The 19,717-nt window shown below is 38.1% G+C and overlaps 1 protein-coding gene and 1 non-coding gene across 3 annotated transcripts in view; one reads left to right on the top strand and one right to left on the bottom strand.

Moving 5' to 3' along the window:
* The window catches only part of LOC102922906 (aldehyde dehydrogenase 1A1), a 126,729-nt gene that overhangs the window by 8,186 nt on the left and 98,826 nt on the right, over positions 1 to 19,717 (top strand). The window lies entirely within an intron of this gene.
* Positions 4,039 to 4,167, bottom strand: LOC121827002 (small nucleolar RNA SNORA44). Its single transcript, XR_006069151.1, has one exon. It is a non-coding gene; the product is annotated as a small nucleolar RNA SNORA44 (small nucleolar RNA).

The following is a 19,717-nucleotide window of genomic DNA, read 5'->3' on the forward strand; positions in this document are numbered from 1 at the left end:
CCACTTTTTATTCAGTGTTATTTCAGTCAACACTAGCTACTTTCTAAAGAACACAATGCAGATGTTCTAATAAAATTCAGTTCTGCAAAGGTGATGACTTCCATTTAATACCCTACTGTTGGACATGTCACAAGATCCACTGGGTTAGCAGAATAGACAGAATAGACTGAAAATTTTTATGTATTAGTCACAATAAATAAGAAAAACTACAAATCACTTACATATTTTCAAAGCATCATATAGTTTGGCTTAATATTTTGATTTGTTTTAGTTTTCAGTTATCTTTTTCTTTTTCTTTCTTTCTTTTTTTTTTTTTTGAGACAGAGTTTGACTATCTCATTCAGGCAGGGTCCAAAGTAGAGTTCTTCCAGCTTCTGCCTTTTAAGAACTATCTACGATTTTTTTTTTTTTAAGATTTTACTATTAGTCATGCATTTTAAGTTATAGTGTCTTACTTTGTTGTTGTTGTTGTTGTTGTTGTTTTTCAAGACAGGGTTTCTCTGTGTAGCTTTGCGCCTTTCCTGGAACTCACTTGGTAGCCCAGGCTGGCCTCGAACTCACAGAGATCCACCTGGCTCTGCCTCCCAAGTGCTGGGATTAAAGGCGTGCGCTACCACAGCCTGGCCCTAGGATTGTTTAGTAATAATGTTTCTAATCTTACCATGTAAATAAAAATGTAAGATAACAATCAATTTATATGATAAGCTATTACTGATATTTTGTCATGAGTGTCCTTCAATGAAAATAGGTCATATATAAGTTCCATAAGAAGCATACATTTATAAGGTGCCTCCTTTACTCAAAATTTTGTTTGTGTACTTTTTCAAAATCATAGATGACATGATTTTGATTGGTCAATGTGAGAACTCCCTCAAAATATGTATGATTTCTCAGTATAGTATGGCGTTGTGTGGAGAAGAATAGGTAGTGACTGGATTCATTTCCATCAACTCTATAGTACAGAAAAGATGCATACATCGGGTGCTACTACACATGGTAAACATTGAGTCCCAGAAAACCCGTGGACTTTTGAGAAGTGAAGACTCAGAAGAAATGACATTGTAGCCTCTGCTTTCAAATACTTGGATTTTCCTCACTAGTGGTCATGAACAGTGCTCAAAAAGTATCTTAAGTTGCCACATGTAGTGTTGTGTCGTGTTTGTGTGTGTGTGTGTGTGTGTGTGTGTGTGTGTGTGTTCTGTGTGCAAAACAGGCCATATATATAGAACACTAGTCTTTAACAAATTGTTTAATCAGCTTTTCATAAGCCTAACACAGTCCGTACTGAAATGGTGTAATTTAATGACAAAGGGCCTCCTCTTGATTGATTTGACAGTGTGGGTAGCCAGGTAAATCTGGCAAGCAAAACTGCTTTAATTGGCCCATAGATTTTAATTTTAATCAATGTCCTGTATTTAGGCATAATAAATAAATTCTCAGATAAGAATGAAGCTTGTCAGAAAGATGATCAGATCTGGTTAGTTCAGGTATACAGCTGACTGAATCTTTGCCGACTTATTTATATAAAATGGTGTGTAAATATTTTCTGTCTGCTTTGTCTCCCTACTGCATTGTGAGTTCCCAGAATCTTCATGCCATGCTTATTATTCAATATTTAATTTCTATGTGTGGAATAAATAAAGATATGAGTGGGCCAGAAGGCCTAAGGTCAGTTCTCCCTGACTTATTTGTTTTTGGTTGATACATGGTTCCCTTTTCCCTCCCATCTCTAAGTGACCACAATACTCTATTCTTGACTACAAGATCAATGGGTTTGGATTCCACATGTGAGCCAGGGCATGCCCAATTTGTCTCTCTCTGCGTGACTTAACTCATTTAGAGCAAAGTGCTACGTGACTTCTTTGTAAGGCTGAAAAATGTTTTGCTGTGTATATTTGTCACATTCTCTTTGTTCACTCTGCTACTGATGGACATTTATGTTGATTCCATGTCTTAGCTCCTGTAAATAGTGCTGAACTAAACAAGGAGTGCAGACGTTTCTCTGACATCTGGTTTCCTTTGGAGAATAGTAAGATTGCTGGACTATGGGGTAGTTTAACTTTTTGAGGTATCTCCTTACTGTTTTCATAATGTGCTACTCATTCTCATTCTAACCAACGGTGGATGGATTCCCCTTTCTCTGTGTTTTTACCAGCATTTGTTACTCCCTTATGGTAATAGATATCCTAGCTCATATGAGGTGATATTGCAATACAGTTTTGACTTGTGTTTTTTGATGGTTAGAGTTAAATATTTTCTAAATCATCCGTTCTCTCTCTCTCTCTCTCTCTCTCTCTCTCTCTCTCTCTCTCTCTCTCTCTCTCTCTCTTCTCTCTCTCTCTCTCTCTCTCTCTCTCTCTCTCTCTCTCTCTCTCTCTCTCTGTCAGAAATGCCCAAAATCCAAACAAATAGCAAGGTTTCTTCATTCATCAATTAGAAGTTAGAACTGGTGCTGTTAAAATGTCCATAGACACATAGTATACTGTGGGTCTGAGACTCATTAAGATCTTTACTATATAACTTCAAATACCTGTCTTCACAGGTATAGAGAAAAGATAATCAATGCTGAGGCACATATAGAACCATAAAATATCCCCAAATACCCAAAATGATTTCAATCAATGGAAATAAAAGTGGAGATTTCAGAGGATCTGGTGTTAAAATAAACTATAAATGATATTAACCAATATAGCATGGCATTGACAGAAAAAAAAATACACAGAAAACACAGGAAATGAAAGGAGAGCCCAGAGCTGTGTCAGCATACTTATAACCAACTGGTGTTTTACAAGTTCACCAAGAACACAATGAGGAAAGAATTTCTTCAGTAAATGATGCAGAGACACTGAATAAGCACATGCAGAAGGAACAGTGGATTGAGGATTTGAACATAAGACTTGATTCTATGAAAATACTAAGAACTGAGAAATGCTTCAGGACATTGGTACAGGCAACACCTTTTAGCTAAGCTCTTAACACCACAGGCAACAGAGGCAAAAATAGACAAATGAGATTACACTGGACTAAAAGTTTACTCAGCAGAGGACATAATAATAGAGTGAGGAGTAAAACTATAGAATGGTAGGAAATGTTTTCTAAACCCACATTAGACTAGATGGGAATTCATAAAAAATTCAGAACAGCTCAGCAGCAAGGGAACAATCTAATTTAAAAAAAAAAAAATTGTAAGACCAAACTGAATGAACAGGCATCTTTTCAGTCAGCTCTCTACGCTCTTCCTCACTGCATTTGAAGTTTATCCTGCAAGAGATCTTATTCAAACCCAGTACTTCATTTATCAACTCTATCAAAAAGAAAAGTCCCCAACACTGCCCTGTTTCTTGAACTCTAATCTGTCTCTGAACTGTCCATCAACTATGTGGCTCCGGCAGAAGCCTAATCTCTCATCAACCAAAGTGTACTTTACAGCTGAATGCCCATTGCTTTTAAATGTTGTCCTTTTCATCCCACGCACACAACCTTGAATCCCCAGCAGACTTGTTTCTCTTTTTTTCCTCACTGGATATATTCAGAAAGTTTCAAGTCAAGGTTTTCCACTCTTCAGTGTTCAGTGTCTTGGTTCTTAAAAATTAGTTTTCCTCCAGTACTCAATGTCAAAATTTATGACCTTAGTAGTAAGAAATTAATCTCTTTGCCTCAATCCTGTTATCTTTTTATATGATAGCAATAAACAAAATTTGTCACCTATTTATCACTTGTCTGTCAATTGCATTCTCTTAGGAATTTGAGCTGTACCGCTAAACAAAAACACAAAAATAGTCCTATTCACTCATCATGGAAGACTGTTACTTCTCCTCCTCCTCCTCCTCCTTCTCTCCTCCTCCTTCTGTTTGTTTTTTTGTTTGTTTGTTTTGTTTTTGTTTTTTGAGACAGGGTTTCTCTATGTAGCTTTGTGCCTTTCCTGGAACTCACTCTGTAGCCCAGGCTGGCCTTGAACTCACAGAGATCTGCCTGCCTCTGCCTCCCGAGTGCTGGGATTAAAGGCATGTGCCACCATGGTCCAGTCTTTTTCCCAACATATAGAGGAAAGCCGAGTGGCAGCTGCAGGCACTATGCTAGCCTGGGCTGTCAAAGTCCCTCCAGTTTCTCTGCATGCAGTTGGAGACCCCATGGCCACAACCAGCCATAGCCCTTGGAAACATGTTACTTTAGTTCTTGAATACTTTTCTAACTACTAAATTGTCTTCATCCCTACCAGGAACTTTCTGATCCTAAATGTCATCTGTGGTGATCCAATGCTTCAGAGAAGACATATGCCCAATGGCTAGCTGAGTACAGCTGAGTTTAGATATGGAAGGAGTCATTGTCCTGTCCCTGTGTACAGGAAACCCAATAGCTAATGAGGAAAAAAAACTTCAAAAAGGATGATGACTTGAATATAAAAGTACTGCAAAATGATATGTGAGTTTCATATGTTAAAATTTTTGATAATCTATATGTAATGGCAAAAGTTCCTAAAAGCACCATTCCCTTCTAAATTGAATCATGAAGATATAAAAATGCTTGGATGGACTAATATCCAATAAATACATGAGATCCAAAATAAAATATCTGCCAACTATTCCAGAACAACATAGACAATTTACATTTTTCTTTCCTATCCTGATCTTCTGGCGTCATAAGAAAAACATTATTGCTAAATCCAATATCATGAGATTTTACCTAATGCAAACAAACACACACTCATTCACACACTTATATTTATGTAAGTTTCAGCTCTTACATGTGTAAGTTTTTTATATAGTTTGAGTTAATTAACATAGTCATTACATTTATGTCCTCTTTAATTCCCATCAGCAAGATTTTGTGGTTTTTAGCACACATTTTTTTTTTTTTTACTTTCTGTTAGGTTTATTCTTACATATGGTTTGTTGTTGATGCTATTTCATATTGAATTGTTTTCTTAATCTTTTTTGATTATTTGTCAGTACACAGGAACACAGTTGATTTTTTCCTGTTGATTTTGCATCTTGTTGCTAACTGAATTTATGATTACTACTAGTATTTGGGGGTAGATATATACGGTTATTTTTATATGCACAATAATACATGTTAATAGTTGAGTCCTCTTCACTTGGAATTTAGTGACTTTCTCTCCCCTGCCTCTTACTAGAATTTTTTCTCTGAGGGGTAGATGGGACAAAAACAGTCATTTCTATTTTGTTCTTCTTCTTGGTGGGAGAGTTTTCAGTCTTTCACTAGAGAATGTGATGACAGTCACAAGGTCTGCATATCTGACCTTTAACATGGTGAGTTATTTTCTGATTTTCAGTGTGTTGATAGTGTTTAACACAAGAAAGAATCAAACATTAAGTGCCTTTCTCACTCTGATTGACACAGCCAAACAGTTTCTTTTTTAGTCTGTTAATATGATATAGTATGTTAAATGTTTTTATGTGTCGAATCATTCTCACAATACGGTGATAAGTCCTAGTTGGCAGTGGCTTATAATACTTTTACTATGCTATTCTGTTTATGTTACCAACTCATAGCTGAGAATTTGCATTGGTATTGATCAGGGATATTGATGTACCATTTCTTGTGTTTTGCCTGGTTTGGGCTCAGGACACTCCTGACCTGGTAATCCCGATAGCAGGTATTTTCTTTTTTCTATTTTTATGGGAGCTTATGGGAAGGGTTGATAAATCCATTAATGTATCTTCTATTTTCCTGGATGCTCCTTATCTACATCTTCACTCAGTTAGCTCTCATTCTTCAGTTCTTATCCCAAAGCCTCTTACCCAGGGAGATCATCATTAGCCATTCTTCTTTAGCATGGTTTCTCAGACCCTCATTTATCAACAGCATCAGATACAGTGATACCTTCTAAACTCTGCAATTATTTGTATAGATTTCATTTCTATGCTATCATAATACTTGGGTAGCTGAAGGAAAGATAAGTATTTCCTGTATCTGTCCACACATCCTGGGTTCCCCATGGCAGGCACATATTTGACCCTCAGTAAATTCTAGTTGATTAGCTGGATAGTGAAGGAATCCATGGATGATTATCCTCTGCACTTTAACCACCTACCCCCAGGCTTTTCCTGTGATTCTTGCTTATTAATTCTCAATCCCTCTCTTCAAAGCTGGTTTTGGTGGTGTTTCACTACCCCCCTTTCCAGACCACTCTTTCTTGGGTGCTCAGAAAAGTCTCTGCTGCTCACTCTGTCCTTTGCACATGGCTGCCTTACATAGGGAGCGCAAACCAATAAGTAGATGGATCAGATCAGTCTAGTCAAAGATCTCCAGTACTGTAACAGAGCACAGTTGTTCTCATGATTGAGGCCATCAAGTCCTAGCTATGACAAAGCATTGGAGCACACAAAAACAGTGACAATAAATAGGCTTTGAGGATGTGGAATTTACACTTAGCAACATTGAGTAGATTTCAAAGAAGCAGTGTTTTTGTTTGAATTGACTGCTGTGATCAGGAAGTAAAGGCAATTCTATGACTAGGCTATTCAACAGTTATTATCTAGGCAGTAGAAAAGAATGGCACATAGCCAAAGCTGTAATTAGTGAAAAGGTATTTGGTCTTTTTTGTGGTTTGGATAATGTGCTTGCTTTTATATGTTAGGATTTGATTACAAAGTGCTCTGATTGTTGTTTTGTTCCATCAAAGTCAGAGTGGCTTTGTTTGCATTTGTCTTTTCCTGAAATCATGTTCAGAAGGGGAACGCCGTATCCTAGCTGCCAGTACCATGCTAACTTTCTACAGTAGGAAAGTATTGTACTAGCTCCTGGATTTCAGAAGTGGTTTTCCTTCTTAGAGGGAGTCACCTCAGTGAGGAACAGGGTGTTCAGAAGGCTTTCCACTCTAAGTCTGTTTGTCCCTAAGTCTAAGACTACAAGCCAATTTCTAGGCAGGCAGATTATGATGCGCAGATAACAGAGTTTTAAGAAAGAACATTTTGTTTTTCATTTTATCCTAGTTTCAAAGTCTTGTTATGTTATTGAATTATGAAGTTAGATAAATAAAATCCCTTCCTTACTGAGAGATGCAAGGCATTCATTGGCCTGTACTCACTATCATAACCACACAGATGAGTGGAAAAACACAGCAGCCTCAACATTTCCTCCCAAATCCACAGCTTCTCTGCAGAGTTTGAATAATTTCCCCAAGATTATCTATACTTTAACACAAAGGAAACAGACAATTGGACTTCGAGTAAGTAAATCTGCCACTGATGCTGGTGTGACATGTGCTAAGACTGCTGAGAAGGGACCAAGTGGACTCTGCAGTGTGAAGACAATAATAAGTACAGGCTGCTGCCTTTTGTGCAGTTTGAGGTTTTATATTAAAGCAGATGGTTATTCGATAACAGGAGTTGCATGGCTCACAGGAGCAGAAAGCTCTGTGATTTACCCAAATTCTTCTGGGATCAGTGAAGCCCAAACTATAGAGAGTTCTAGGAAATCACTCTATACTTCCTTCTATGAGAAAGCTTTGATCTTATCTAAGGCTAGGCAAAGGCAGTAATTTGTCTTCAGGTCAAATCTGAGCTGAGACAAAACACTAAGCCATTGCTGACATCTTCTTGTCTAAAGCTATTCAAAGTACTACATGGTTATGAGTCAATTTTACATCTTAATTAAAGCAAATAAGCTATAGCTGTGTGTGTGTATTATATATAGAATGTGTGTGTATTATATATAGAATGTGTGTGTCATAATCTGAGAGGAAGAGGAGGAGGAGGAGAGAGAGAGAGAGAGAGAGAGAGAGAGAGAGAGAGAGAGAGAGAGAGAGAGAGAGAGAGAGAAAAGAGATGGGGCATTAGAAATGTGTGTCTGAGGATAGAAGCCCCTCAGCCATAAAGGGACTCAGAACACAGGGACAATCTAATCTTCAGTGCTTGTGTATCTGGCCCTAGTAGGTTCTTTTCATCATTCCCCAAAGATTTACCACTTTCACATAGTTCTTTTCTTTCTTTCCTTTTTTTATCTCTTTTTTTTCTTTGAGACAGGGTTTCTCTGTAGCTTTGCGCCTTTCCTGGATCTCACTCTCACTCTGTAGACCAGGCTGGCTGGCCTCAAACTCACAGAGATCCGCCTGCCTCCCAAGTGCTGGGATTAAAGGCGTGCGGACCACTGTCCAGCCCCACTTTCACATAGTTCTAATACTTTCTTCGTGTTAGCAAATAATGGACTTGTAATATTATGAAGAGAACAAAAAACTATCAAGAAGACCTATTCGTCCTACATAAAAGATGTTGGATAGCACCTTAAGACCTCAAGGGTGAGGAATCACTTCTGTCTGCAGTTAGTCCTTATACCCCATTACTTCTTGCCTTCTCACACAGCCTTTCTCATGAATAATTTCTCTCTCTCTCCCTTTTTCAAAAATGCCTGTAAGAGAGAGGAGACATTTCCTCTTCTATTCTAACATATAACATGACCACCTTTCCTCATTAGAAATGTATTTTTATAAATATTTTGTATTTTTAAAAAGTGGTTTTTGCATTTGCTATAACTTATATATAAATATGTATGCGTATGCAAGTTATACACACATTAATATCAGATTTTTAAATTTTATTTATTTTTTATTTATTTTACATACCAATCACAGCTTCCCTTCCCCCACCTCCTTTCTGTGGCCCCATCCACTCCTCAGTAAGGGTAAGGCCTCCCATGGGAGTCAACCAAGCATGGCATATTAAGTTGAGGCAGGACCAAACTCCTTCTCCCTGCATCAAGGCTGAGCAAGGCATCTCACCATAGGGAGCAGATTCTAAAAAGCCAGCTCATGTGCCAGGGATAGTTCCTGTTTTCACTGCTAGGGGCCCCACAAACAGACCAAGCTACATAACTGCCACCCACATGCAGAGGGCCTAGGTTGGTCTCATGCAGACTCCCTAGCTGTTGATCTAGAGTCCATGAGCTCTCACAAGCTCAGGTCAGCTGTCTCTGTGGGTTTCCCCATCATGATCTTGTATAGCTAGAGTTTTCCTGCTTTGCCCACAGTCAGGACAAATCTTTGTCACCCGCCAGTCCCACAGCCGCTCAGACCCAACCAAGTAAACACAGAGACTTATATTGCTTACAAACTGTATGGCCGTGGCAGGCTTCTTGCTAACTGTTCCTTTATCTTAAATTAACCATTTCCATAAATCTATACCTTGCCACGTGGCTGGTGGCTTACCGGCATCTTCACATGCTGCTGGTCATGGCGGTGGCTGCAGTGTCTCCCTGCCTCAGCCTTCCGCTTCCCAGAATTCTCCTCTCTCCTTGTCCCACCTACTTCCTGCCTGGCCACTGGCCAATCAGTGTTTTATTTATTGACCAATCAGAGCAATTTGACATACAGACCGTCCCACAGCACTTCCCCTTTCTTTGTTTTAAAAGGAAGGTTTTAACTTTTACACATCTCCAAAGTCAGCTTGGTATATTTGGGAATTTGGGCGTAGCTTCTCTTACTACTTCCTGCTGGAGGGGGGCGCTGTATCTTATGGGGACACAAAGAAAATTTTAGGATCATGGAGTAGTCCGTGAGACCGTATCATCTGAGCCAGTTGCCTTGAAACAATTCTGGATGTTGGATCATCTGGGCCATGGTGTCATCGGAGACCTTTCAGGTGGTCTTGGCTGGTCAAACCTGATGTATCTTAATCTGGAACAATAGCCTCTGGCTTTCTGTGGAAACAAAAGCAGAGCCTCCTTTCCAAAGCAACATATCCTTACATCCAAATTTTGAAGTTAAGGTACCTTTAAAACACACATTTTGGCATAACTCAACAGCTTTTGCAATCAAATGTTTCTCTTCAGTTACAAATATCAAAGAGAACATTATCCAGATTCTCTGTGTGGTAGCCATCTTTATGTGGCTTATGTTTTATATTACCTTGAGCCTATTGTTTTAAACTGCAGCCTTCTAAGCCTGTAACTGCGCTGTGGCTGCTGGCTCCGCCCACTTCAGCTTCCCAACATGGCAGTGGTACATTTCCCGCCAGCTCTGGGAGCCATCGTGGATATATGCTTTTATCCAAGCAGCATGTAGCCCAGAAACCTCTTTTTTTTGTACTAGCAAACGCTAAATCCACCATGCAGCTTAATGTGCCACTTGCAGAGGCCTCATTCCCACCATACTGCAGATCAAGCTTGCATGCTAGGAACCCGCCAGTAGCTCAAACCGGCAGGCTGCCGCTCATTTGAGAGAGACAATTAGGAAGCTGTTTTTAGTTCCGTTTTAGAATCTTTTCTCAGGTTTTAGGTGGAAACTCTTGCCAACACGTTGGGTGCCATTTGTAGCTAGAGTTTTCCTGCTTTGCCCACAGTCAGGACAAATCTTTGTCACCCGCCAGTCCCACAGCCGCTCAGACCCAACCAAGTAAACACAGAGACTTATATTGCTTACAAACTGTATGGCCGTGGCAGGCTTCTTGCTAACTGTTCCTTTATCTTAAATTAACCATTTCCATAAATCTATATCTTGCCACGTGGCTGGTGGCTTACCGGCGTCTTCAAATGCTGCTGGTCATGGCGGTGGCTGCAGTGTCTCCCTGCCTCAGCCTTCCGCTTCCCAGAATTCTCCTCTCTCCTTGTCCCACCTACTTCCTGCCTGGCCACTGGCCAATCAGTGTTTTATTTATTGACCAATCAGAGCAATTTGACATACAGACTGTCCCACAGCACTCTTGATCCTCTTGCTTATATAGTCTCCCCTCCCTCTCTTCCACTGGACTTCCAGAGCTCAGCTCAATGCCTAGCCGTGGATCTCTGCATTTACTTCCATCAGTTGCTGGATGAAGGTTCAATGATGAGAGTTAGGGTACTCACCAATCTGATTAGAGAAGAAAGCCAGTTCAGACACCCTCTCCCCTGTTGCTAGGAGTCTTAGCTGATGGAGAGAGAGCCAAGGATATCTACCTCTGTTCTCTGTACACACATACAGGCATGCTTGCACATACAGGTATACATACATATGAACATGTACACACACACACACACACACACACACACACACACACACACACACCATAATAACAAAATCAGCTTAAAGGAAATTGGATATCAATAGTGTATATTTCTCACTGTGGTATCTTGACAGCTGTTCCAGGGTGCTTTAATCATCCCTATAAATGCACAGAAATGTGCCAAGTAAAGAGCAGCAAACACTTGTTTATATTATCATACAACTCACTGAGTGTTACATACTCTGCCTAGGTCTTTAAGTACTTAAACTCACCTGAAGAAACTGTTCCTGGTATTCTCACTTTATATATGAGAAGTTCAAGCACAAGTGGAATTGTGACAGTTCTAGGATCTACCACCTTATAAGTGGCAAAGGCAGAACCAGTCTGCTCCAAATCTGTGCTTTTAAACTTCTGCACCATTCACTGAGGGCTTCTGAGTGACTAAAGCATTGGTTCTCAACCTGTGGATCATGACCCCCTTTAGACAGTTGAACAACCCTTTCACAGGGTTTGCATATCAGATATCCTGCATATCAGATATTTACATTATGATTCATAGCAGTAGCAAAGTTAGAGTTATGAAGTATCAGTGAAAATCATTTTATGTTTAAGTCATAACCACAACATGAGGAACTGTATTAAAGGGTCCCAGGATTGGGAAAGTTGGGAACCACTGGATTAAAGGTATATGTTTCACCGTGAGATAACATGGATCTACACATGTCTTTTGTCCATAGTCTTATATGCACAAGTCTCAGGTTAATTATATTAGTCAATCCAAATAAGACAAAAATCTAAGTATTGGTGAATAATAAGAAATTAGAAAAGTAGACCAGTGAAAGCATGCAGCCCTCAGAAGCTGCAGTTTGTCTTTAGGTAACAGTGATTATTTAGCTGAGATCAATTTTTAAATGGGCTTTGAGAATCAGCAAGTTTCTCACTTATTACATGTTATTTTTAAGTTACTCTCCTTTTAATACAATGCATATCAGAATTGGATATTGGCTAAAAATTCTGTAAATTTAAAGCTGTTATATTTTTAAATAAGTTAAGTTAAAGCATGAGTTGGCAAAACAAATTTCCCAGACCTGGAATGGATATTTGATTTTAGAGAAGTACGATTCTTCCTCAGATGTCTTAAACTACTTTAAAGTTTCTTACTTTCTTGCAGAATGTTTTTTACAGGCTTCAAAGAAAAGAAAAGATAATCAAATGCAAAAATTTCATCATGATGATACTTGGAATTTGTCCCATATTTTTGCAAACAACTATGTTATGAAACAAAAATACAATTTTCCAAAGAAAATTAAATGTCAAGAAACTGCTGCTGAACGAAGTGGCACATAACTAAGAGCTATCTTTAGATTTCTTTTTAAAAATGAACTCATCCATATGGTCACAAAGTACTTACTGCCAAAATACACAGTTCATCACTTGTGGTACCAAAGCATGACAGACAAACTTATCTATTAATTATTAGATAACGATTGGATTATCAGAAACATCCAAGGAAAAGAAACAATTATTCCTTTAAATTCAATAATATTTTATTCATATATGTAATACAAAATGTATTGATATTTTGTATGCTGATATGTATTTTACAAATAATATTTTATATATAGCAGTTTATATATATTTTTGTCTAAAAAATTATGGTCTAATATACAAAGAGCCTAAAATTATTACTGGAAAAAAAGGATAGTTTGTGATGGATCCAAAACTGAAAAGAAGTTAATCATGTGCATCTAAAACATTTTTTACTGAGTATTTCTAATGAGTCCATATTCTCTAGAATTACCAAGTACTGACTTTAGACTATTATATAGTGTTATAAAATTATTCTACAAAAAGAAAGAATAGTTTATTTGTGATTATTGGCAATTGAAAAAAAAGAATGACTAAATAACTTCAAAACTGCATGACCTTTATTATACCAAATGTATTAGTCAGTGTATAAGTTTTATCCCTTAATAATGTAAGTAGCCCACTTATAGCATTTCTACCTCAATATTTCTGTAATACTAAAATTTGTAACAAATATTCTTCAGTAGCCACAAAAGATCCTTAGACTGTTAAACTGTTCTAGAATTTGATATCATGTTTTCAACAGTAACAATGTAACAAAATTTCCCTCATCTAGGTAAGCAAAGTGCACACCTATATTTTTAACTAGTCCAAATAACACAGCTCACCCATGTAGAAAGTAACTATAGATATTATATCAAGGACAAAAACTATTTAAAATATAAGTGTCCTACCTTCTGAAAAATTAAAACCCTGAAGTATTTGCCACATTTAATTTAGTTCTTGTGACAGAGAACAGATCTTCTCTGCTTGATACTCATCCCCTCAATACTTTCTGAGTCAGAAATCAGCTGGTTTTGACATCTTCGTTCAATAACAACTCAAAACACTGTATTCATTCCACAAAATAGAAATCATGTTTCAGCCAGTGCCCAAATATGAGTATAGTCAACCATGCTCAGCTTCACTCTTGGCAGGTCTAATGTCAGAGAAGATAGTTTCTTAGCGTCCTTGTCTCTGTCAGTCCATCCATCTTAGCCTTGTTGGGAATCAAGTCTTGAAGTTCTAGTCTCTTAAACAAACACACCTTCATGTGTGGGGCAGAGGCACAAATCTCCATTTGTGTACGTTTCTTAGCCACAAGAGTTCTGTGTAGGCTTATTAAACAGAGAAAGAAAACTTCTTGTCTTCAACAGATTCTATTTCAAAGCAGTTCTCTGAGGATAAAACAAAGGTACAAACAAAACCAGAGTCCACTACAGGTGAAACTGGCCTTTATCCAAGAAGAAAACATGGTTTTTAAATTTACATAGAGCATTTCCAGGTACAGGAACACAGGCATGCTTTCTCTTCTTCCTCCTGCTCTGCAGTCTGAAGTGATCCAGAAGAGACTCCTGCTTCCCAGCTGGGAGGTTGTGACCACGGGCTTCTGCCCTGGGGATAAGTGCGTGATCCCCCAGTCTCAGCACACTGAAGTGATGTGCTAGCTTCACTGTTAGTACCTCGGTAGGATGGAGCAGAATACATCTTGGCTTCTTGACTATATTTCATTTGAAGGCCAGGGAGAGGAGGTATGAGCGGTCGCATTGCAAGAGAAAAGTAACAAAGCCCAAAGATAGTTTTGTCTTCACTGGGGATTTTTGTGGCTCCTTCAAACACTTCCTGAAATAGCTGATGCTGACTCACTTGCTTTGGGGACACATTCATTGGGTCCAATGTTTTCCTGGCACTTGGTTATGAGGTCTCAGATTATCAGTGTTGCCTGGCAACCCAATAACATGCTAGACATTTTTATTTTGATGTACCTAACTTAAACATTCAATCTTTCAGAAAGAGGACAGATGGTTTTAAGATTTTACATTTGATTTCTGTTAAGAAAGAATATATTTAATTCAAATTATTCTCCTAGCCCAAGAAATTCTGAATTAATTTAATATGTGCTGGAGAGTTCCATTTATAGGGATATTAATGTCTTCACCATTTCCTGCAGTCTCTAGCCCAGATGTTCTTATCTCTACCCACACTCAAAGAAATCTCAACAACAGTTTAGTTAGAATTTCTGCTTCTAAAATACATGTATAATAATCTAACTAATCCCTTCTTTTTAAATGTATTTTTCATTTTTATTTGTGTGTGTCTGTCTGTGTGTCTCACTTGTGCACGTGGAGGTAAGAAGAGGGTGTCAGATCACTGGAACTGGAGTTACAGGTAGCTGTGAGCATCTGATGCAGGAACACAATTCCTGAGGTCCAATGCAACGGCAGTAAATGCTGTTCATAGCTGAGCCATCTCTCTAGCCCATATTTCTTTGTTTTACTATCATGACAATATGAGAGATTAAAAGAGAAAGAGGAAAGGAAGGAAAGGGAGAGGGGAAAAAGTGGGAAGGAAGGGGAAGTGGAAGGGATGTTCCCAGAGAAGAAGAAATGGGAATGAGTTTAGAAATAAACCACCATTTACAGAAATTGCTTTCTCTATGTACTAAAAGCTAATTTCCAGAGAATTTATATAGAGAATAAATATCCTCACAGAGTATGTATCTGTAAGATTTAAATATAATTTGGTACTAATGAAGTATATACCCCCCAACTTTAACATATCAATAAGTTTTTATAAAGACTTTCCAATCAAATTATTTATCACAAGATCATTAATGTGTTAGTGAATGCATTAAAACTTTTCAAAGAAAGGAAAATTTAATAATGTGTATCTATTGAATGGAGTAAGAACGTATTAGATCATATATAACTGTTGGTTACAAAGATTGCATATAGTACAGGATGTAATTTTGCCAAATTTAAAAGGGGGGACAGTAGAAACAATACAACTTGACACCCTGAGAAGAGTGAACCTCATTTGAGGAAATATCTCCATTGGATGAACCCATGGGCATGCGTGGGGGCCCATTTTCTTCATTGTTAATTGACATAAGAAGGCCTAACCCACTGTTTGAAGTACCAGCCCTGGACAGGTGGGCCTGGGTACTATGAGAAAGCAAGCTGAGCAAGCCAGAAAGTGAGTGTTCCTCTATGACCTGTGCTTCAATTTCTGCCTAGAGTTCCTGCCTAGTGCCCTGGGTGCTGGACTGAAACTTGTAAGCCAAATCAATCCTTACTGCCCACCCCACCCCCACCCCCCAAGTTGCTTTTGGTCAGTGTTTTATCACAGCAATAGAGCCACAAACTAGAACAGATGGAGAAATTTCTACAGCAGTTTCAGACTGCTGAGCAAGCTGCTCTTACTCCTGCAGGTCTAGAGCAGTTGCTATGAAAGATTCTAAGAGCCTATGGTAAATGGGGATAATAGGTGACCTCATAGGCTGTTGGGCTACTGTTGGTAGGAGACAACAGTGTTTGGGGACAAATCTATGTTGTATTTGGCATATCTCCCTTTCTTTCTTTTTTCTCCTTCTGACCTTTACACAGAGTGACTTCTCCAACTTGGACCATCATACTGACATTGCATCTGAACTGAACTACTGCTTGTAAACTGGATGTTTCACAGCCAAACAAGCCATAGGTTAGGTAAACAGCTAATCATTGAGTTGGAGATGAACATGAGATGTTTCAATTATTTTGGCCATTAATGTTTTTCATCATCTAATCTTGCATTGCCTTCTCTCAATCTGGGGTATTACTTATGATGGACGAATAAAATCTTAAGCTTAGTGTACATATGGTTGCATATAAAAGAAACATTCATAGGCCCCATATTCCCATTAAATTGGAAGTCTGGGGATTTAGATGTCACAGAGCTGACACTCAATAAGGGTTTTGTAAGGAAAAAAGCAATCATTTATTTTCAAAGTGTAAATATCAATATAATTTCAGGCAGTGTATACATAGACAAATTATCTTTTGAGATGTTTGTGTGTCTTACAAAATATTATAAATTTTAACATTATTACTGACACTGTTTTTATTTTAAGAAAAGATAGATTATAAAAATGGAGTGAATTAAAGGCCAGTACCACCACAGTCAACCTGGCCTACAAAGAGAGTTCCAGGCCAGTCATGGCTATACAGTGAGACCTTGTCTCATAGAAGCCTCTAAAGAAGCCATAAATTAAAAGAATTGCTTAATCTTTTCTAAATATTAGTATTTTAAAGTGGGGAATAACATATATAATTATATGTGTATATAAAATTTAATATATATTTAATTATATGTTATACTTAATAATATATTACACATAATAATATATATTGAGTATGTAATTATAAATCCTTAGTTCCAGCTTTTTACATTTTGAAAATTCTTTTTCTTCTTTTTTTTTTAAAGGGAGTGTTCTCCTCCTTCCCCTTATTTATTTCTGAGAGTCAGAGTTACATTGTCAAAGCAGGTGATATATTTTCAAAAGTTGAAAATAGAAAAACAGCAACAGTTAAAAAAACAGAAGGCAAGAAAGTCAGAAACACAACATTACACATGCATGTTTAACCAAGTCTTCAGAGATAAGCGAGTGAGCACTTGGTAAATACACTTTGGAGAAATAATGCCCAAAGGTTGTGTTTGCTGTTATGCTTGGCGTTTGCATGTGATCTGAGAGACCAGATGACCAGTAATCTCCCTTGCCCTTTCTTTTCCTTAGTCCCTGTCGGCTTTGCACACAGCTCTTTCCCTTGGCCAGCACCCACTCACTAGTCCTAAGATGTCTGGGATGGTTAGGATTCAGCAAGTCACACCTTAGCCTGTCAGGACCTGGGGCCTGTGACCTGCATCAGCTCATCGCTTCATTTCACCTCCAAAGAGCCCAGAGACAGGTCTACCTTGTTAAGCCCAGATTGCAGGAAGGCTAAGGCAGACAGCAGTTACTGTTGGCTTTCCTGTCATATCTCCTTATGTCTGAGATATACACAGCCATTATTAAACCCATCAAGGCCCTGGGCCAAACAAGGAGAACTTAATAGATGGGTGATTGGACTGCAGAGTTTTAGATTTATTTTAAGCTATGCCAGCACTTACTAATTGCAGGTGTTAGACCAAAATGTATGACAGTTTTGAAATTTTTGATTTAGTGCAATTTCTCAATCATTTACTAATGCTTGTGATGTTGAGAGAAAAACATGCTATTTGTTTGAAAACTTCCACTTACCACACCTTCATGGTTTTCATTTTTCACAAATGCCCTAAAAGCCCGATGGCAATATTTTCCCCATTATATTGGTATCATTCCCATATTTAATGAACTGTTTCATAAGACTTTACTTCATATATAGCACTGCTCTTTGAGTGAACCTACAAGGAATAATACAGTCGCCTTCTTATTTCCCCTAGACTGTGGCTTTGTGGGAGGAGCATAGACTTAGGCGCACAGTCCACACAGTACATTAAATGACCGATGAGCAGAGAACAATGGAGCAGCAGCTGCCTATTGAGATGGGATGGAAAGGGAAGGGCACAAAGCATCGGGGAGGGGAAGGTTGGCATGCACATGGGGGAGTAAGGCTTTACCAGGGAAGAAAAGCTTAGAAGATCCCAGCCCAGTTGCCCACAAGCTGTGTGAGATGTTCATCCACAGTTTCATTTTCAGATGTAGCCAAGTTTTTCCATTTACGTTTCAAAAAAAAAAAAAAAAAGACTTAGTATGTTCTGAGTGTTTACAATCTTAGTGAAGCTCAGGCTTAATTTTATTTGAAAAAAATAGTGATTAATATACAGTTAAAGAATGTGGGGAATAATTTAAAGCCGTTTTCTACTTAGCCAAATTAAATGTTTAAAATATTTTCCTGACTAGTGAAAAGAGAATCAAGTAAAAGAATTGGAATCTGTTTCTCTTGTAGACTATCCTGGAGCCATGAAAGACAGGCATTTTTAAAAGGCAATCAATGCAAGACCACAAGTAAGAACAGAAGCTTTACCTGCACTGATGGGAAGTTCTAAACTCCTCATTGGGCTAGTGTGGCCCTTCAGTCTTTGGTGTGGTGGTGAGGCCAGTCACCTAAATATTCCAGTTTACAAAGTTTCTGTCTACAAATTAAATAAGTATAATTTGAAAAAAATGCATAATTTGCAACATAAAAGTCTATGCATAGGGAACTCAAGGGAAGAATGTTTTTAATTTTATAAATTAAATAGCTTTTGCAGTAGAAAATCTTATAGCAGAAATAAGGGATATGTTCATCAGGTATGTAAAAAGCATTTTGAAAAAACCTGTTCAGTATTCCATAACTAAATAGTAATCACTCTGCCTGCCGTGACTTCCAATATCACTGCTCCATTTTCAATACAACAGGGAGTGATGCATTTCCTAATGGCAAGATGGTGTTAGGACCTAATTGGGTAGGCCTTGATTGCTTTTCCAGATGTTCCTTATTCCTAAGATTCCTGATCATGCCCATGACACAGGCATGATGGGAGAATCCTGTGATTATGACTAGATGGCTGACTAATTCTTCCTCAAGACTCATCACACAGGTATCCAGAGATTCTTATGGAGAGCTTGAATTTCACCTGGCTTAAATAACACGTGGGTTGGCTGTTCTTATACTTGGTTGGTTGGAATAATGCATGTTGTATTGTATTTGAAATTTGCTTTCCTATAGCATTCCTCTTCCTGTGCTGTGAAAGGAGCTTAGGGCTCCCAGCAGCTCTAATGCAATGGGGGAGAGAGAGAAGTGTAGGGATGAAGGAGTCTACCACAAGAGCCCAATGATTGTGAGGCAACAATATGCCTTAAGTCATTTTACCAAAATTCTGTTTGCTTTATTGTTCCAAACTTGAATTATCCCTTGTAAATACAGCAGCCATCAATTGTAAGCTACAGACTCAGAAGAAATTGTTGTTGAGTGTGTTGTAGCAGAAAACCTTAAAGAATATATTTTTTGTAAAGCATCACTCCTTTGAGGAACTGATGGCATTCCATCTTATATAATGGGAGTCAGGTAGACAGCCTCTACCTACATTTTCACATTGGCCTTCAAATACCCTGACACACTTTCCATGTTTGATTAAATGTCCTCAAGGCTAATCCAAAGACCTACATTCTATCTTTCTTCCTTGATGTGGTCTTTATTTTCAAATTTGAGTTAATTGTGATTTATTTTATGATAATAAATAATACATTTTTTAATGTAGCCACAGGACTAGAAATACAAACAAACTTACAACTATACTTCCCACGTAATTTAGGTCTTAAATAATAAGCCTGCAGTAACATAATTTTGCAATACTAGTAATTACCTTCACAAGTGTAATTTCATAGTATGTGAGAATTCAAGAAATTAGAGAGGATTAGAAGCCAAAGTTTAAAC

Source organism: Peromyscus maniculatus, chromosome 1 (genome assembly GCF_049852395.1).
Source record: "Peromyscus maniculatus bairdii isolate BWxNUB_F1_BW_parent chromosome 1, HU_Pman_BW_mat_3.1, whole genome shotgun sequence".
NCBI lineage: Eukaryota > Metazoa > Chordata > Mammalia > Rodentia > Cricetidae > Peromyscus > Peromyscus maniculatus.